At 46.8% G+C, this 18627-nt stretch overlaps 1 protein-coding gene and 1 long non-coding RNA gene across 3 annotated transcripts in view; one reads left to right on the forward strand and one right to left on the reverse strand.

Moving 5' to 3' along the window:
• The window catches only part of LOC101419419 (popy Class I histocompatibility antigen, A-1 alpha chain-like), a 205203-nt gene that overhangs the window by 140329 nt on the left and 46247 nt on the right, over positions 1 to 18627 (forward strand). The window lies entirely within an intron of this gene.
• Positions 8068 to 11101, reverse strand: LOC131275362 (uncharacterized). Of its 2 annotated transcripts, XR_009182807.2 has the most exons (3): positions 11050 to 11101; positions 9588 to 10836; positions 8068 to 8135 (listed from the first exon to the last, which is right to left on the reverse strand). It is a non-coding gene; the product is annotated as an uncharacterized lncRNA (long non-coding RNA). The 2 variants fall into 2 exon arrangements; XR_009182808.1 differs by lacking the exon at positions 8068 to 8135 and having other exon boundaries at positions 8151 to 10836.

Here is an 18627-nt window from a genome sequence, read left to right on the forward strand (position 1 = left end):
GTTTTCCTTAGCAAAGTTCTTGGATTCCTTCATATTTGATTGTATTTTGTCTAACATCACCAACACACTCACCCCAAACCATTTGGCCTCCAGTGCCATCCAAGTTTTAAAATAGGATACAATTTTCTGGATAATAAATGAGTTGTCAGACAATCGGGGAGGAGAAGGAATGGAAGAAGCAAAGCAGGAAGAAGGTTTTCCAACTGGTCACCTCCAGCAGTTGCATGACACAAACACTGCTCAGAAAACTAGTGAATAAAATGAATTATAGAACCTCTTCCCCAGCCCCCTATCTCTCTCCTCCTCTGACTGAAGAAATCCTGAGCTAGTCAACCCATTTTTCTCTAATTCCTTCTCTTTCTTATCTGATATGGCCACACTGGTGGGTACAGAGACCCATGGAGTAGAAATAGAAAAACATCAGGGAATGAGCTTACATCCACATGAGCATGCAAAAGGGAGAATTAGAGAATTGTTGGGGATTGTGAAAAGCAAATGAACATGTATGATTTTGCACCCTGTCAACAGGAAAAGTCACACAACCACTGAGCCACACTTCTCTCAAGATGGAAATGTCATGAAGACCCTCCTGGAAATATCAGCCATATTTCTGAGGAGGTGCATCAAAGACATCATATTTGACCACTGTCACACACCTACAAGTTCTTAAATCTGTGAACCATGTCCTCTTGACATGCTGCCCTGTAGAGAGATCATAGACCAGACAATAACCCCTCTGCTCCTAAAATATTCCACCCCATTAGCCTGCTCCAAGGTTTGCTCCCAGCACGATACCTGGGGCATTTTCCACAAGTACCTGGAAGGATCTCCAGATGCAGCTTTCCTTGTGTCATCAACCTTCTCCTCTCCCCCTTTTTTCTTCCCTCTCCTTATAAAATATTTTGAGCCACACACTTAGAAAACAAGAAGAGTCACAGTCTGGAACAAGACGTTTCAATACTTATATTTGACAAAGGATCCTTATCTGGAATAGGTGAAGAATTCCTACATAAAACTGTGAAAAAAGGCTGAAAATTAAATAAGAAAGAGTAAAGAATAAACAAGCATTTCACAAAAGAGGATGCCATCCCTTTCTGACTTTCAGCCCACAGCAGAGATGGCGAAGGCCTCAGGTTTTTGGACAATTTAAACCAAGGATATCATGGATATCAGACCTAACCACACAGTTCATATCAACAATAGGAATGACAAAATTAAAAAGAAATTGTTGAGAACCTGTGGGCCCTGTTTCCCAAGCTCGACCATGTGGTAGATACTGTAGTTTTAAAGACCGTGAAGATGAGGGGCAGCTTTGGCTATATTTAAGGAGCTGGTCTCGTCTCTTCCACAAATGTCTTGAGACACTTACAAGGATTTCCATTTTATGGCAAACTAATGCCAGTGCAGAATGCAAAAACAGATTCTATATAATATCTCACATGCATGGCTCATTTGCTAACAAGGAAAAGAAAAAAGAAAAGGAAACCAAAACTGTGGAACAGACTGCAACACCTGAGAAGAAAAGCCTGGTCAGGGAAGTCCGAATTCAACTAACACCCAATGAAATATGTCACCAAACCCTCGGGTTCCTGACCCTCCACACTGTATTTTATTCCTCAGCTTACCAAAAGAAACTAATGAGGTGATCTTACCTGTGATGTTCAATCAGTTCATCTTGGAAGTCCGTTGGTACCTGGAAGACATGGCTTTCTGCCTTTACCCAAAATCTGGTGTGACCATGAAATCGGATTTACGGTATTGGATGATTTCTTTCCAAAACTCTTTAGATCCTCGCAGATTCTCTCAGCCCCGCGCCAACTCCCAGCATTCATCTCCTTTCCGTTCCCCAGCTGCGCAGCTCGCCTCCACTCAATCCTGACTCTGCCTGTGCTGGGCAAATGCTGCGCAGGGTACAGGGGCGGAAAGAAATCAGAAAGTGACACGGTAAATAAAAATATGGCTACAGGAGAATCTCAACACAGAGAGTCAAACGAGGGGAAGCTGGACCTGGAGTGCGCTGAACTTCACTCAAGAACAGAAGGAGGGAGGTAATGGGAGAAGCCCCTGCTCACAGAGTAGGACAGAGGCGGGTGGAGAAGACAGGAAAGGAGAAAGTGAGCGAGGAGGAGGGCAGGAAAGCTTCCTCAGGAAGGTTAGGGTTTGAATGGTCGCGTGTCCAGGCTCTTCCTCCTAAGGGAAGGAGGATGGCCCCAGAAGAGGATCCAGCTCGTTTTGCCCAAGACAGTCTTGACTCCAAGAGCGCCTCGTCGTTCCCCTAGAGGCTAGACACATTGCGGGGCGCTTCGGGGGGAGCGGAGAGGACGAGTTTTTGTTTCCGGTTTAGGAGCTGCTGGCCTTGGGGGCTTTGGAGGGAGCTGCGAGTTATTTCGCGATTTCCCCAGTTGGACATAGTGGGGGGGGGGGGGGAGTTGCGCTGAGAGTAGAGGCGCGATCCTTCCGCAGGTCTGCGCTTGAGCGCCGCGGGAAGGGCTGTCCTCTTAGGTGTTTAGAAATGCCAAGCAGCTCAGATTGCTGGAACCTCATATTTATATCTGTCAGAAGTCTGTCGAAACCCAAATTTCTCCTGAAGAAACTCTTCCTGACATTTACAGTGGACTCCTGTACACTCCGCTCTCCTTCCTCTAGGGTTAGAGGAGTCTGAAGGGGGCTGTGGCCGTGGACAGCGGGGTCGCCACGCAGCGATGGCGCGTGGAGCACCTGCTCCTCCATCCAGTAAAATTGCAGTCAGGGGAGGTGGGCCCCTCACAAGTCAAGTGAGTGCCTTCCAAATTGGCTTTAGTGACGGCCTGTGAGCACTATTAGAAGGTGACAGAGATTTGGAGTGGAAGAAAAAGCAGACATCCGTTATGGAAAGCTTCCAGCTGTCGGGTCTACAGATGAAGAGGGAGGCTGGCTTCTCTGATTTTTGGTTTTTAGGCACCTGGCTGATTCATTATTAGTTTTAATGAAATGGGGATGAAAATAAAAGCAGATTTTTTAAAAAAATATATGATAAAATATTCTTACAGGTGTCCTGTAGATTTCGGCTAACCACTGTGATACCAGAATCTGAAATTGTGCAGAGTCTGATCAGGAGATGTGGACTGTTTAGTAGTTTAGGAGGAGGCTGTCCCTGGAGAATGAGGAGAATATGTTGGAAAGGGTCCATTGGGGTTGGGAGAATAAGAACTTAATATCTGTATTTAGGGAAAACTAAGAAATGAACTTTCCCCTGTCTGACTCTGGATGCCAGGATTTGGAGCCTTGACTTTTCAGGTCAGAAGTTTCCTTAGAAAACCCAGAGAAGTGCTATTTCTCTCTGAGCTTTCAGCTGAAACAAGGCCATTTTTCCTCCTTTGTCGTATGGTGCATAGGTACGTAACTTTTATGTTATGCTCCAGAGTCTGCAGAGGACATTCACCAGCAGGATTTCATTTCATCATTACAGTAGTCACTCTTTCACCCAAAATTGTTGCCTCAATTTAGATATAGAAAAGGAGATTCTGTGATATTCAAGAATGTGTCCTCTACCAGTTACTCAACATAGGAGTCAACATGCACCCCAGATGGTCCACCTACACCTCATGTTCCTTCCTCATCAATCCAACCTGGGCACCCTCACTAGCTGTTCCCTCCTCTGTCAGGCCTGATGTCAGGTGCCTTTAAAAATGCAGGGAAGCCTCCTGGAGCTCAGGCACCAGCGGTGGGAATTAGTGGCATGCAGAACTCCTGGAAACCTTGTCTTATACTCCTTGGCCCTGCCTCAGGCCAAAGGAATTTCAAGTGTCCCCTTGCCTGCCTGCCAATCCTCCCATGTCCCTTTTCCTGGCACCTATTGACAACTGCCAGGCAGGAGCTTGTGAAGGGAGAGCAGAGACAGCTCAGCCTGTCTTATTTTACTGGTGCTATTGTCATTGGCGCCTTAGAAAAGAGCCCTTGGGGATCAAGGACAATTTTTTTAAAGCAGCAGACACATTGCCTCTCCTAAGGTAAACAATGATGGTGCAGCTATTCTAAACAAAAAACAACAGACAAAATAACACGGGTGCTCACAACCCAGCTGCTGAGGTCTTAGTTGATGAGTCAAGGCTCAACACTGGGGATGGCACTACCTCTGCTACTGTTTTAGCAGCAGAATTATGAAGGGAAGCAGAATCTGTACTTGGTAAAAAGGTAAATTTAGAGACCCTCTTTGCAGGGTGGAGGGAGGCTACAAAGGCAGAAAGAGAGGCTGCCGGTTGTTCTCAGGCTCACCAGAGCCAGCCCAGTGTAGTCACTGAATGGTTCTTGATTGAGGATGTTATTTTCATCCACTGAGGTTCTCTCACAGAAAAAGCAACCTTGAGCACATCAGATCCTCAGCTGCTGGCAGTGAAATACAGAAGCCACTAAAGCTTCTGCACCTGCATTAGGAAAGGCATAGAATGAAGGCAGTAAGTGGAAGTAAACTTGAACCCTCAGTCTTCAAATCTAGAACAAGAGGCCTTACAATTAGGCCATACAAACCTGTGTTCTTTTACCTTTTCATATTCTATACAGCTGGAAATTAGCTGGGGGTGGGCAAAACTGCTCCTTTCTTTAATAGTCCAGTTTTCCTAAGAAACTGTTATGGAGCAAAAGTGGAAAGTTTTCTGCCCAATGTGTTCCCATAACATATTCCTGAGCAGCAGGTTGTCAAAGACAAAAAGTTTATTGCCAAGTACAAAGCAAGGAGACCACAGGGCCTAGGGGCCTAAAATCTGTCCCTCCTAACTGCAGTAATTAGGATAGTTTCACAATATCCAAAGACAGGCAGTTTTATGTTAATGAGATGTGGAGGTTAGAGATGGTAATTACTGAGCATGTCCAGATTGATCACATGACAAGTCCCAGTAACTACTGCCATGCCAGGGGGACAGTTTGGTTAGCTCAAGTCCATCTGCTTAGGAACTAGGTTGGGGTAGTCCTGGGGGGCTCAAGTGCCTTCACTAATAAACATTAGGAGGCTGTCCAGTGATCATAAGACTTTAAAGCTGTAAAACAAGCCAAGGGGCTACAAATGGGGGCCAGTCACCAGGTTTCTAGAGTCACAAGATACAAGTTACATAGTTTTACCACCATTATCGAAGGTCAAGGCATCTGGCCTCCAGTTCAGCAAGTTTCTGTGATTTCAGATGTTGACTTTTGGCTCTTCCACAATACAATGCAAAGTACAAAGCCATCTATATATAATGACTCAGGGATCCTAACCATTTGTTAGTGTTTAACTCTCAGTTACGAACCTATCAGTACTGAAATATAATTGATCAACATTCAAAATAGGGAAAGAAAAAAAACTCACTGAGTTTTTTTTTCTGAAGCAAGGAACCTGACACCCGGTGAAATGCTCAGTGCTTCCAGGAGACTGTCTGTAAGGATGAGGCCAGTGGGTAGAGAAACCTGATCCAGAGTCTACAGAGTTGTGAAGAAGGGACAGATGAAAGAGGGAGGAGATAGCAGCAGAGAGAGGCATCCAGGGGATCAGAGTTTAGAGGGAAGATGGTGCTCACTCCAGGGAGGGGCTCTAGGTCTTCAGGAGGCAAGGAAAATCCAGTTTAAACACGCAAAAAAAAAAAAAAAATTGTTTTAAATAGAGTTCTTCACTCAAAATAGAGGTTTCTAAAATGAGATCCTGGAGCAAACCCTTGGTGGAATCACCAGATCCGGGGAAATGGTCTGGCTTGGGGTCTCAAGTCGCTCTGGGATAGTGGAGGGCACAGGAGGGGGTGATGGAAGGGGTGAGAACACAGGAGGGAGTGTCCTGAGAGCACCCGAGTCTGGTGAGAGCTGGGGAGGCCTGGCTGTGGGGAAGGCAGAGTTAAACACCAGGACATTTCTGGGGAAGCCTCTTCAAGACCTGGTGACCAGAGGATGAGCCAGCTCTGGAAGGCAGGCAGCGGGCAGTGCCCTTGACCCCAGGGGACATTCCTGCAGTGCTGGGCTCCTCTGAATCTTCCTTTCTCAAAAAGAAGTGGTGCGCCTGTGGGATGCCCTTCCCTTCCCTCCCTTCCTTGGACCCAGTTCAGGGTCGTGATCAGTCCATGGCTCAGGTGGATCCTGGGAGCCAGGTGCACCTGCCCACAGCCAGCAGGGGGGTCCTGCTAGGGTGGGGTTCTGCTGGCAGTGAGGCCAATTCTTCTCTGCACTGAGGGGTCCACAGGGCAGCCACGGGGCTGGCTCCATGTGGAGAGTCCTCTGAGGCTGGAGCTCAAGACCCCTAAGAGTGAGCTCCCACATGGCCAGGTGAAGCCATGTCCCCTGGGGTCCCTCAAGCTTGGGATCCCTGGGGTAGAATCCTAGACCCTTCATCCTGTGCCCACCTCGCTATGTGCCCCACACAGGCCAGGGGAGGCCTGTCTTCCTACCCTGCATGGCTGCACAGACCCCCCTTTTAAAAAAGATTAGTTTTTAAAAAAAGATTTATTTTATTTATTTCTGTCCCACTTTCACCTTCTTTTTAGGATGCACTGGGATTCAACTCAGGACCTCCTGTGTGGGAGGGGGGGCCCAATCCCTTGAGCCACCTCCACTACTGCTTGTTGTGTCTCTCCTTGTATCTCCTTGCTGTGTGTCTTCTCTGTGTCATCTCCTCGCTTCAGTTTGCAGTCTTGCTCTTCTTTTTTAGAAGGCACATGAACCCAACCCAGGACCTCCCATGTGGTATTGAGATGCCCAGCTGCTTCCCTCACACAGAGGGGGTGACAGTGGGGCTTAGAGGGGACTCTCCCTGCAGAGCTCACACTCTTGTGTGCTGTCATTCTCACAGACATGGGTCTCCTCGCCATGCTCCTCCCAGCCCATCTCATCCAGGGCCCAGGGGCAAAGGGCCCTGTGCATCCACTGCTTGTCCTTGCAGAGCAGGCAGGGCAGGGCCTCCTGGGTGCTGGTCCCACCCGGGAGAGGAGGAGGCAGGGCCGGCAGCAGGTGCATGCTTGGGGCGTCACTCCCTCCTCCAGGGGCCCCAGGCAGGCAGGGCAGGTGCCCCCTCCTGGCCATCCACTGTGAGGTGACCTTGCGGGCATGGCGGCGCGTTCCCAGGCCCCTCAGCATCTGGCTCGTTCCCATGCACAGGAACCCCCATTCCCTGAAACTGAGTCACTTTCAAAGGAGGCACAAGGAGAGGAAGAGGCCAGAGAGCGTCAAGGCCAGGGTGGGGAGACACCTGGCGCCCCCGCCTCCTGCATGGTCCACACTCCTGGCACCTCGAAGTGGCCAGCACCCCAGAGCCTGCTCCTTGCCAAGGTCCTTTCCAGCCCCTGGGCAGGGAGAAGAGCCTGAGGTCGCAGGGAGGCAGGACTTCCTAGAATCCCTTCCAGGACACAAGGGAGGGGAGACCTGGGAGGGGCCGTCCTTCCTGTCTGCGTGGGCAGCAGAGCGTGGACTTCAGGATGGGGCGCCCAGGGCGAGTCCAGGTGCAGTGGCAGGCGAGGGTCTTCCGGGGACGGGTGGTTGGGGGGCTCAGTCAGGGGTGCTTTGGCGCATGAGGGATTTTGCATCGTGCCCCCCACCCTGCTTTCCGCGTCTCCCCCATCTCCCTGGTCTTTTTTTGACTCCCAACACCGACACCGCCTTGCACCAGTGACCCCCTGGGGTTCAATTTTACTTCACTGCAGATGGGAGAAGGCAAGAAAACTTCATGCAATTCATTCATGTGGATCAAAAAAGAAAGAAAACTCAGTCAAAAAGGAATAAACAAATCTGGCCACATTTATCCAGGGCTTAGTATTTTCATATATTACATCTTATTCTGGCAACAACTCATTGCCAAGTGTCATTAGCATCATTTTACAGAGAGGGTGATGCAAATTGAAAGATCAGGTGACTTTTCCAGGCCACAGAGCAGAGAGCAGCGAGGCTGAGACAGGCCAGGAGGACGGTCAGACGCCAGGTTCCTGGTCTCCTCGCCTGCATCTGCAGAGAGAACCAGTCTCCTCCATTCCCATGGAGCAGCCCAGCGCCCTGTTTTCCCCTTTTCACTCAGAGTGCTGAGTACACCAGCCCCCCTCCCACCCTGACCCCTCACCCCCCAAAAAATGCAGATTCTGGGGCTTCACTGTCCCATACTTGAGTGTGGAAATTTGGCAGGTCCAAGTTGAGATGTGTCCTGGATTCAAAGACTTAGCACAAATAAAAAAGAATGTAAATGTCACTTTAATATTTTATACTGATCACATGTTGAAATGACATTATGGATATTTTGGGTTAAATAAAGTGCATCATTAAAATTAAATTCACTCGTTTCTCTTTAATTGTACACATGGCTACTAGAAGTTTACATCTCACAGGAGGCTCGCATCCTATTTTTATCTGCAGTCCTGCTCTGGAGACTCACAGACCTCTCTGCCAATTACAGTCCTTCCACCTTCCCGCCTGTGTAAACTTGGGCAAGCTAAAAAACCTCATTTATAAAATGAAGAGGCTAAGTGCACCATGAAGAGGTTAAGTGCACCGACATTGCAGAATAGCAGGGAGAATAACTAAAAGGAAATGCTGCAGTGCCTCTATGAGTGCGGTACAGAATCAGCGTAGACAAACGCTGGCCGTTTCTGCTCTTCTCCCTCCTCCCCAGCAGGGCACAGTGTGGGGGCTGCGGGGGCCGGTGGGGCACCTCCACGGGGGCATCTGAGCCTGCACAGCCGGGCACAGCGTCTTATCTGTGTCCCCAGGCTCCCTGCCCGCTGGCCGGTGGCCCTGGGCTGGCTGATACGCCAATCTCCCTGGAGACAGCCGGTGGCATTGCCAGGGGGCTGGGGTGGCCTCGTCCCCTCCGCACCCCAGAGAAGAGCGATTTCCCTCCACTGTGGTCGGCGAGAGACCAGCACTTCCTTCCTCTGTGTCTGTGGGGGATGGGAGGAAACGGTGACCCCTCAGGGGTGGGGGCGCAGAGGGCCTGACGCCGCCCTGGGATGGGGTTCCGGCCCCCCCCTCCCCCAGTACTCACCCTCCTCTGCTCTCTCTGGGTCTCCACTATTATCAAGTGTTTGAATCCATTCACAACGCAGGGGAGGGCGCAGCCGCCCTCAAAGATGCAAGTAGCAACCTCCCCTGTGCCCGAGTGTGTGTGCGTGAATGCGTGAGTGCGTGGCTGTGCGACTGTGCAAGTGTGTGTGTGTGCGAGTATGGGCGTGTGAGTGTGTGTGCGTGAGTGCGCGAGGGCGTGCATTTGCGCTCGTGGGAGTGTGCGTGAGTGCGCGAGTTGCCGAGTGCGCGGGGCGACCCTGTGTGCGGTGTGCCCTGCCTGCGCGGGCCCAGCAGTGTGAGCGCGTGGCCCGCTCCTCAGTGCCGCTGCCCTCGCCCCGCAGCCGAGCGTGCAGGGCCAGCCCGAGGACCCGGCTGGAATCGGGCCCTCTTGGCGCCCACATGGCCGCGGCCCCTCCGTGAGCAGCCTGGCCGAGGAGGTCCCCTGCCCCATCTGCCAGGGCGCTCGGGGAGCCGGTCACCATCGCCTGCGGCCACGACTCCTGCCGCGGCTGCCCTGCCGGCTACTGCGAGCCCGCGGGCGGCCCCGACGCGCCCCGCAGCCGCCCGCTCTGCAGGGAGCCCCTCGGCCCCGGGCGCCTCCGGCCCACCTGGCAGCTCCCGGCGTGGTGGCGCCTTGAGCGCCTGCGGCTGCTGCCCGCGCCGGGTCCCGAGGAGCAGGCCGTGCGCCCGGAGCACGCGAGAAGCTCCACTTCTGCGAGGAGGACGCGGCGCAGCTGTGCGCGCTGTGCGGGGAGGCGCGGGAGCACTGTGCGCAGCGCGGGCGCCGCCTGGAGGCCACAGTAGTGTTTGTTTTGGGTTTTCCTGGGTGTTCTGCTACTTCCTTGCGCAGGACACAGGGGACCTGAATACGTACTCCTTGAATGAGCGGTTGAAGGAAATGTGAGCGTAGTGCCTGCACACGTGTCAGGGAGGTGGACTGCGGGGGTCTGGGTTGGGGTTTGCGTGTCTGTGGAGGGCAAGGGCAGCCGTGTGAGAACTAGTGTTCGTAGAGAAGAGCGCTGACAGCTATGAAGTGCTGTGGGTTCACATCGAGTGAGTGTGCGCTGCTTTCAGTTGTGCTATGTGGTTTACTCTTGTTTTTCCTTTTTTCTTTATTTTTAAAGAACCTTTAGATTACATAAATCTTACATGGAAAGCAAAGGGGATTCCCATCTACCTCCATCCCCTCCTGTGGTGTGCTTTAGGACAAACGGTTGTCTAGGAGAGTGCGGATGTGTTAATAGTTAACTTAACTAGCACTTTGTGAGTTCTACATGTATTTTTGAAATTACACATATATGGGCGTTAAAGGGTGTGTACCTGTTTATGTTCCTAACTCTATTTCTAGAGCTGATAGTTGATAAAGCATTTCATTGATAGCTGTGGCATTACCCGAGTTCTTCTCACTCCAGAATCACATGCAGATGACTGATTTGTTCATAAGGGAGGGTTGTTACTTGGAGTCTCTCCCTTTGGGACATGAGCAAAAACTTGGAATAATTTCAAAGAAGGCAGATCATAGGTTCAGAAGCTCAGGACAGATCCCCGATGTCACTTACCAAAGACACAAATTAGGATGCTTCACTGAAGAAAGGAAATCGTGAGTGGAAACTGAATCATGGCCTCTGATAGCCCCTTATTAGGGCAGGCTTGATGTACATTCTTGGGGCACAGATCAGGAAGAACGGGACCAAAGAGCACACGCCGTCCAGGAGTGAGGTCCAGGCAGGGTCAGCTACGGCCGTGGTTCCTTCCTGGTCACACAGAGGGTGGGTGAGATGACACCTCCAACAAATAATATCTTAAATATTTCATGTTTCTTCTCCCCAGGAACAAATTCAGAAGTTTCTTGAAAGTCTGAGGAAAGAGAGAGGAGATTCAAGGAATCCGGGCAAGAGAGAGTCAGAGACTCCACGTCCTCCTGGTGGTCAGCTTCCCTGCCCCTCCCTCCATCAGGACCCAGGGCCTCCCTGAAACAGGGGCGAGAGCACACTGGGCCTTGAGGCCATTCTGGGCTTGAGTCCTGACTTCAGCCCTAATGAACCAGATGAACTCAAGCAGCTCACTTACCTCAGTTTACCTGTCTATGAAATAGAGATTAAAAATGCTCCTCCAACTGTTGTAGTGAATGGGTGAGTCTGTGTCTTGGTGGAACTGAGTGCTGTGTGCCTGGCCTGCACTTGTAAAAGGCAGGTAGCCTGTCCCCCTGCCTCCCCTCCCCTCCTCAAGCCCTGCCCCTTTGGAAGTTCCAGCAGGTGGAGCTGAGGCAGCATGTGGAAGTGTCTCCCAGAAACAGGGGTAGGTAGGAATGGAAGCATGCCACAGTGCCAAGTCTGGTTTAACCACTGAACCTCAGGGTGTGGGTCTGAGCCAGGAGGAAGAAGGGGTGAAGGAAGAAAGAAGGAAAAGGAGGGGAGGAAGAGAAGGGCTGATTTCTCCTGGGCTCTGTCCCCACCCTCAGACTAGGTGGCCATCAAGAGATAAGAAGGTGATTTCCGAGTTTGCTTATCTGAGCTGGTTCCTGGAGGAGCAGCAGAGCATGCTCCTAGCCCAGCTGGAGGGGCTGGACCAGGGCATCCTGCAGCACCGGGAAGAGGTCGACCTCCTGGCCACTGGGGAGATCTGCCGATTCAGCCCCTGATTGCAGAGCTGGAGGAGAAGAAGGAGAGACTGGCAGCAGAGCTCCTGACGGTCAGCCTAGAAGCCTGTCCCTCCCTGTGCCCTCTTGCTCTGAGCAGCAACTGCACTTTTTCCTTTCCTAAGTCATCTCTCCTTTACTCAAAGACCTCTGCACCCCCAGTGGAAGAGGGGCCATAGGGCCATCAGGATTGAACTCCAGTCCATGGTTCACCAAGAGCCCTCTGCCATTTTCCTCTTTAGCCTCTGTCTTTCCACCCCACCATCCCTAAAATAGGGACAATAACTTTCTTAATGACCATGCAGAGATTTTGTAAGACTGCAATGATATAACAGAAGTGAGCTTAGCATTTTGGAATGTGTCAAGTACTGTGCAAACAAGTGGCAGGTGATATTTCCAGTGAAAACTCTTTTCCATAACCTCAGTGTCCACTCAACTAGCTGGGAAATTCATCCTGGTGTATTTTGCTTCCTCATACTGTGGGAGAGATTTTGGGATGAGAGACGACCAGCAAGATGGTGGCAGAATAAGGAGCTCCTAGAGTCAGCTCCTGCTACAGGGCAGTTAGCAAACACCCAGAGCTCTCTGGAAGTAGCTGAAGCACCTATTTGGGGGCTTGAGGAGACAAGAAGAGCATCCTGCAATATCTTTGAAGGAGTGGAAGGAGGAGACTGCCCATCTGCAGAGAAGACTCATAAGTAGAGTGCTCCACACCTCAGAGGCCGGTGCCCATCCTCCACTGGAGGCACAAGTCCCCTCAGGAGCTGTTCTGCAGTTGGAATTGAAAGCTCCACTTCCCAAAAATGGGGGAGGAAGAGATGGTTGGGCACCAATTTCAGCTCTGATGAGGAAATTCAGCGGGCTACATTATAATCCTGAGAACAGCTAAAGTTTGAGCCTGTCCAAGTCAGAAAGAGGCTGGGAGCTGCCATCTTTTCAGAACCTGGCACGAGAGGAAGCAAGATGGACTGAAAATCCCAGTGCTGGTGGGGACCGGCTTCTTCCCATCCAGATCATATTGCAGGTCTAGCCTAGGCCCCAGTGCCACCTGCAGCATGGAAGAAGCTGCAGGGACCTGTGTCAGCCTCTCCAGGAAATTACTGGCCAAGCCACAGAGGCCAGTGATTATCCTGTTCTGATGGCATGAGCAGCCACAGGAGCTGTTCTGTGATGGGAATTGGAAACTCCATTTCCCAGAAAAAGGGGAGGAGGAGACATTTAGCTGCTGACTTTGGTTAGCTAAGAGATAACCCTGGGAAAAGGCAGGGTGGGGGGAGGGGGTTGGGTGAACCAGTCCAAGTCCACCATTATGACTCTGCCCCCAGCCTGAGGACAAGCTGGGCTACTGAAACTCTCAGTGTTGGCAGGAACCAGTTTCTTTCATGCAGATCAGCCTGCAGCCCACCTAGGCTTCAGCGCTGCCCCTGGCAGGGAGGAGGTTGAGGAGCCCTGCACCAGCCTATATAGGTAACTGCAGGTAACTTTGGCTGGCATAGACTGAAAATCAGAAGTCTACCAGGGCAACTGCAGTCATCTTGGACCCATAATGCATAGATTGCTGCCCCCACCTGGAGCTCCATCCCTGCCCCAGGCAGGGGAGAAAGGAATGTGAAGCTTCATCATTCTCTCTGGGCAACTACAGTCTAGGCCTGCACATGCATTATCCCACATAGCTGTGATGCTGTCCCTACCCCTGGCAAAGGAGAAAGTTGGAAGAAGCTTCATTGGTCTGTGGGGAAATGTAGGCAGCTTAAGCCTCCACAGCTTACAGCTGCAACTACATGCTTGGCTGCTGCTGCACAACCAGCAAGTGAGAAATGATAGGAAGCCCTACTAAAGAGAAAAGCTGCACCCAGAAAAAATACTCTAGTAAGCCAGATGCCAAGACACGAACAAAAATTACAATCCACACCAAGAAACAGGAAGCTAAGGCCCAGCTAAAGGAACAAGATAAGCCTCCAGATGACATTAAGGAGTTGAGAAAACTAACTATAAATGTTCAAACAAATCTCCTTAATAAATTAAAGCAGATGGCTAAAGAGATTAAGGATATTAAGAAGACATTGGATGAGCAAAAAGAAGAATTTAAAAGAATACATAGAAAAATAGCAGATCTTATGGGAATGAAAGGTGAAATCTGTGGGAAACAAAGGCACATTGTTTCCATTAAGCAAGTTATTTCCTTGACCACTGAGACACACTGTCACTATGGCTTTACATGCAGGTCACAAGGCCAGCTAAGAGATGTGTGTGTTCAGGTGGAACAAGGCAAAGTGAGCCACAAGATTTATAGGCTTGTTTATAGAATAGAGTTAAAGAACACAGTGGTTTTGTACCCAGAGGTATAATCATGTAGGCCCTGTACATTAGATGTGTATCTACTTTTACTGGAATGGGTTGATTTAATGGTAATAACTAACTAGGAATAATTGCCTGCTTTCATGCTCTGAAGGGGTATAAAAGGAAGCCCCTGAAATTAATAAATTGTCTGATGAGTCTGATGAGTCTAGGATCTCAGAACCCTGATCCCAATCCTTTTTTGTCTTTCATTCCTGATACCCTTCAGGTCGATGATTCCAGCAACTGGTGCCCAAACAGTGGGACCCGAAGAAGTGCGTCTTAAAAAAAGTGAGTCTTTCATAGCCATATTGGGAACCCGTGGAAAAGACCTTGTCGAGGGTCAAGTGAGATGTCCAAAGCACAGTGAGTCAAGTCTTCAAGATTAAATAAGTAAATAACATTTCTGTGAAGTCATCAGGGTATGGGTAATCAACCGGGACATTTGGAAGAATATTCTCAAGTATTAAAGACTTTGTTAAATACTACTGGTGTGTCAGTGAAAAATGTTGATTTGTTAAAGCTCTTTGCTTCAGTTCAAAAACATTGTTATTGGTTTCAGCCACAGGGTAAAAATCTCTTAAATTTGACACAGTGGAGACAAGTGATGAAGGCTTTATGCAGAGCCTATCAAAAGGGAGAATCTCTTTCCCTGTCAGTTTGGGCTTTAGGCCAACAGATTGCTGCTGCATTAGACCCACTACAATCTGAGGGAGGTGAGGAAGAGGTTAAAATATATTCCAAATACCCAACAGAAACAGATCCTTGTGGAAATAAAGCAGATGAAGAGGGTCAGGATGAGGCAGAATTAGAGGAATCTTATTGTTGAATGTCACACCCAGAAACTAATCCCTTTTTGAATAAGGACAAGTAGGATGAGATCTCAGAAATGTCTGACCTACATATTTCCAGTCCTTTGGTGTTCCCTAAGTTTTGCACTGAGCCATCCTCAGGTCCAGCTAAACCATCTCAGGCAAACACTAAGCCTAAGGCACTGGGAATTTTCTCCAGTGCTATTGATGCTATGCCTTATGCTATTAGAGTTTTTGTGCCTAATCCGGCCCCTGCTACACCTATGATGCAGTGACTGTTACAAGGATCCAGGCAGGGAGATCCTGAGGCTATGCAATTGTTATCTGCATTCCCAGTAGCTATTCGCCCAATAACCCCAGATATAAACAACCCTCAGGGAGGTATTGGTTTTCATCATGAACCTATACCATTTAAATTACTGAAAGATCTGAAGCAGGTATTTGCTCAATATGGGACTAATTTCCCTTACACCATAGGACTAGTTCAAGGCATGGTACAGGCAGATAGATCAATTCCTTGGGATTGGGAGATGCTGGCTTTCACAGTATTGGACCCTGCATAATTTTTACAATTTAAAACCTGGTGGATTGATGAGGCAAACATGATGGCACAAAACATGATGGCCACCCAAAATCCTCCAGTACTCATCTTTGCTGAACAGTTAGTAGAGGCAGGAGATTGGGTTGGAGTTCAGAGGCAATTACAGTATGATGATGTTGCTATAGTTCAGGTTAGATTGGCTTCCTTAGCTGCTTGGATATGCATTTGTGCTCCTGGGAAACCCACTCAATCTTTTGTAAAAATAACACAAGGAGTTAATGAACCATATGTTGAATTTGTGACTTAATTAGCTGACATCCTTCAAAAGACTATTGATTTTCCTGAAGTTCCAGAATTGATTCTATTGACTCTCACTTTTGATCAGGCTAACAGTAAATGTAAAAAGGTAATCAGATCTATAAAGGCTGTGGGAGGCTCAGTTCAGGACTATATTAAGGCATGTCAGGGTATAGGCTCTACTTGCCACCAGATAGTGGCAGCTTTAGATCATTTACAGTCTGAAGAAAGAAGAGAAAGATGAAATTACTATATTTTCTAAGCCCATAAGTAAGTTTGAAATAAAAGAAAGTAAATTGGAACAAGAGCAGGAGCTTGAAGTGAATGGGGAACCATCAGGTTTTTTTCCCTCTTCCTGATACTACCCTTTCATCAACAAAAACTCAGTGAAGTGTCCCAATGAAATATCTTCTATGTATCCAGTACAACACCCTGTACCTACTGAATTGCCTTCTGTTACTAAGCCTAAATTAGAAATGTTTTCAGATGTTGCTGATGCTTTGCCTAATGTCAATAAGGTTATTGTTCCTAATCCAACTCCACAAACACCTTTGATGAGATGTTTATTGCAGAGATCTAGAGAGGGGGACCCCGAAGCTATGCAATTATTATCTGCTTTCCAGGTAACAGTGCATGCGTTACCACCAGATATAAATAATCCACAAGAGGGTGTTGAGTTTCATCCTGAGTCAATACCTTTTAAACTATTGAAAGATTTAAAACAGGCAAAAATACTAAATAAAGTCCTTGCTGTGAAAACAGGCTTGTAAGAAAACTCTCTATTAAAGTGTTAACTGAGATAAGGAAGCTATTCTGGCAGCAACTCTGCAACCCCCTGCTGTCTTAATGACAATGTAGCTGTGGGCTAGTGAGTGTTAATAGAATTAAGCCATTGGAAAAGGAAAAAAACATTGCAACATTGGTGTTCTGTTTTATTTCCATGCTAATTCTGATTGGGCCTATTTAACCAAAATAATAAAATTGGTAAAAAAAAAAAAAACTTATCAAGGAATTTTCAGTTTTAAATCAATAGTTTACTCCTGAAATTCAAGTCTCAGTGTAGTCTTAAAGAGTTGTAATTCAAAAAATGTGTGTTAACAGTTTGTCTAAACTGCTAAATAAGAGCTTAACTACATTTATGCAGCTCAAGTTATTTTAACTGATTGCTGATAACTAATAAAAATGTTTCCAAGAACAAGCTTGCATGTTACAGGCAACATGGATTCCAGAAGAAATCTTAAAAATTGTCAAACCTAAGATGTGAAATGATGGAGAACTTAAAAACAGCTATACCAAAAAAGTAAGAAAGTAAGAATTATGAGTCAATTGTAAACTGTATTTTTCTGTTGGTGTGTTGTAATTGTTTTGTGTTTGTCTGTTTGTTCAATGTCAGTGTATATTTTAATACCTCCCAATGGTAATATGTTAATAAATAAAAAATTTTAAAAGAGCTCTATTCAAATGGTCAAAAATTAAATAAGTGCCTATATTAATACATAAGTTTAAATGTTATTAAATCTCTACAGTGATAAAAATTGTAAGTCTTCCTTAACATAATTACTGTAAGTCTTTTCATTAAAAATGGTTCTTTCCTAGATTGAAATGAATAGTTTATTTTTCCTCACAGGATAAAATGAAGGATGTAAAATGTAAATAAATATTAAGGAAGGTTAAAAGTTTGTGGGAATGCTGACTGAAATTTAATAATTTTTTTCAAAAAGTGTGTTTTGCCCTAAAATAGGATGGCTAATTTTCATAAATGCATGGGACGTAAATAAATGTGACAAATTGTAGAAGATATTGTAGTAACTTTAAGTAAGGGAATATGTTCCGTGAAGTAAAATTTGTCTTAAAATAATATAATTATAGTCTATGTGGTTATAAATAATTATAAGAAGTTTACCGAATCATTATTTAAATTAAGGTATTTAAATGGCTAATTCCAAAAGGTCATTATTAAACAAAACTTGAATTAATAATAATAATAATAGTAATAAAAGGTAATTTTAAAACAGGAAAACTTGTTTGCAGCCAGTCTCCTCTACTGATTTGCTTCTGAAAGACTGTTTCTGGTATTGCATGCTACTAAGTATTTAAAGTGAAGAAAAGTTCATTATTTTAACAAGCTTGTTTAGTGTTGATTATAATTATAAATTGTAAGAAGTTTTGTTGTAGAATTTGAGAGAGATTCAATTATTTGCGTGTAGAGAGGCCAGGACTCAGGAATGAATTTGAGAAGGAAAAATGGTTTATTGATGGCTGGCCAGACTCGGGAGCTTTCTGTTTCAATCCCGAGCCCCGAACAAGATTTTTGAGTCCCTCTTATACAAAGAGGAAAGGCCAAATGGTCCTTTTGTTTCAGTTCTCAATAGGCTTGAATTAGCATATATCTTTCACATCCTAGGTAAGCTTTTAGCATGGACTTCATACATTCTAGATAAGCTTTGAGCACATTTTGTTTGCATTTCCCCTGAATATTTAAAGTTTATAGAGTTTGCATTGATAAACTGTTTCCTGCAACTGGAGTCATTGCCATGGTCACCAAGGGCAGGACTGCAGCCTCTCATCATCCCACACCCACAAGTCAGGACAGACAGCTTAGGTTAAGATTATCTCCAAAGGGACAAAGAACCTCCCACCCATAGCCCACATCAGTTTACCTGGTAACTTATGTATGTGAAATGTATAAAAAATATTTTTATTTAAGGAAACAGAAAATAATTTTGTCCTAAAACAAAATGATTGGTTACTAAGAAAAAGTAAAATGTGGGACTAAACCTAAATAAATGCAGAAAGTATAAAAGGTTAATGAAAAAGGAATTTTTGTAGTTATAATTAAATAAAATTTGATGAGTCAGTCTATAGAGTTTTAAAAGGTTTAGTATCAAGTAGTATACCAATGCAAAGTTAAAAATTTTGTTCTTTCTCAGAGTCTCTCAAATCATTAGTCTGTTTTGGTAAAAGTTTATGAAAAGTTTTTATCCTGAATAATCAGTATACAAATCAAGTCTTTTTATCAAAAC

The sequence above is a fragment of the Dasypus novemcinctus genome, chromosome 22 (assembly GCF_030445035.2).
Source record: "Dasypus novemcinctus isolate mDasNov1 chromosome 22, mDasNov1.1.hap2, whole genome shotgun sequence".
Lineage (NCBI taxonomy): Eukaryota > Metazoa > Chordata > Mammalia > Cingulata > Dasypodidae > Dasypus > Dasypus novemcinctus.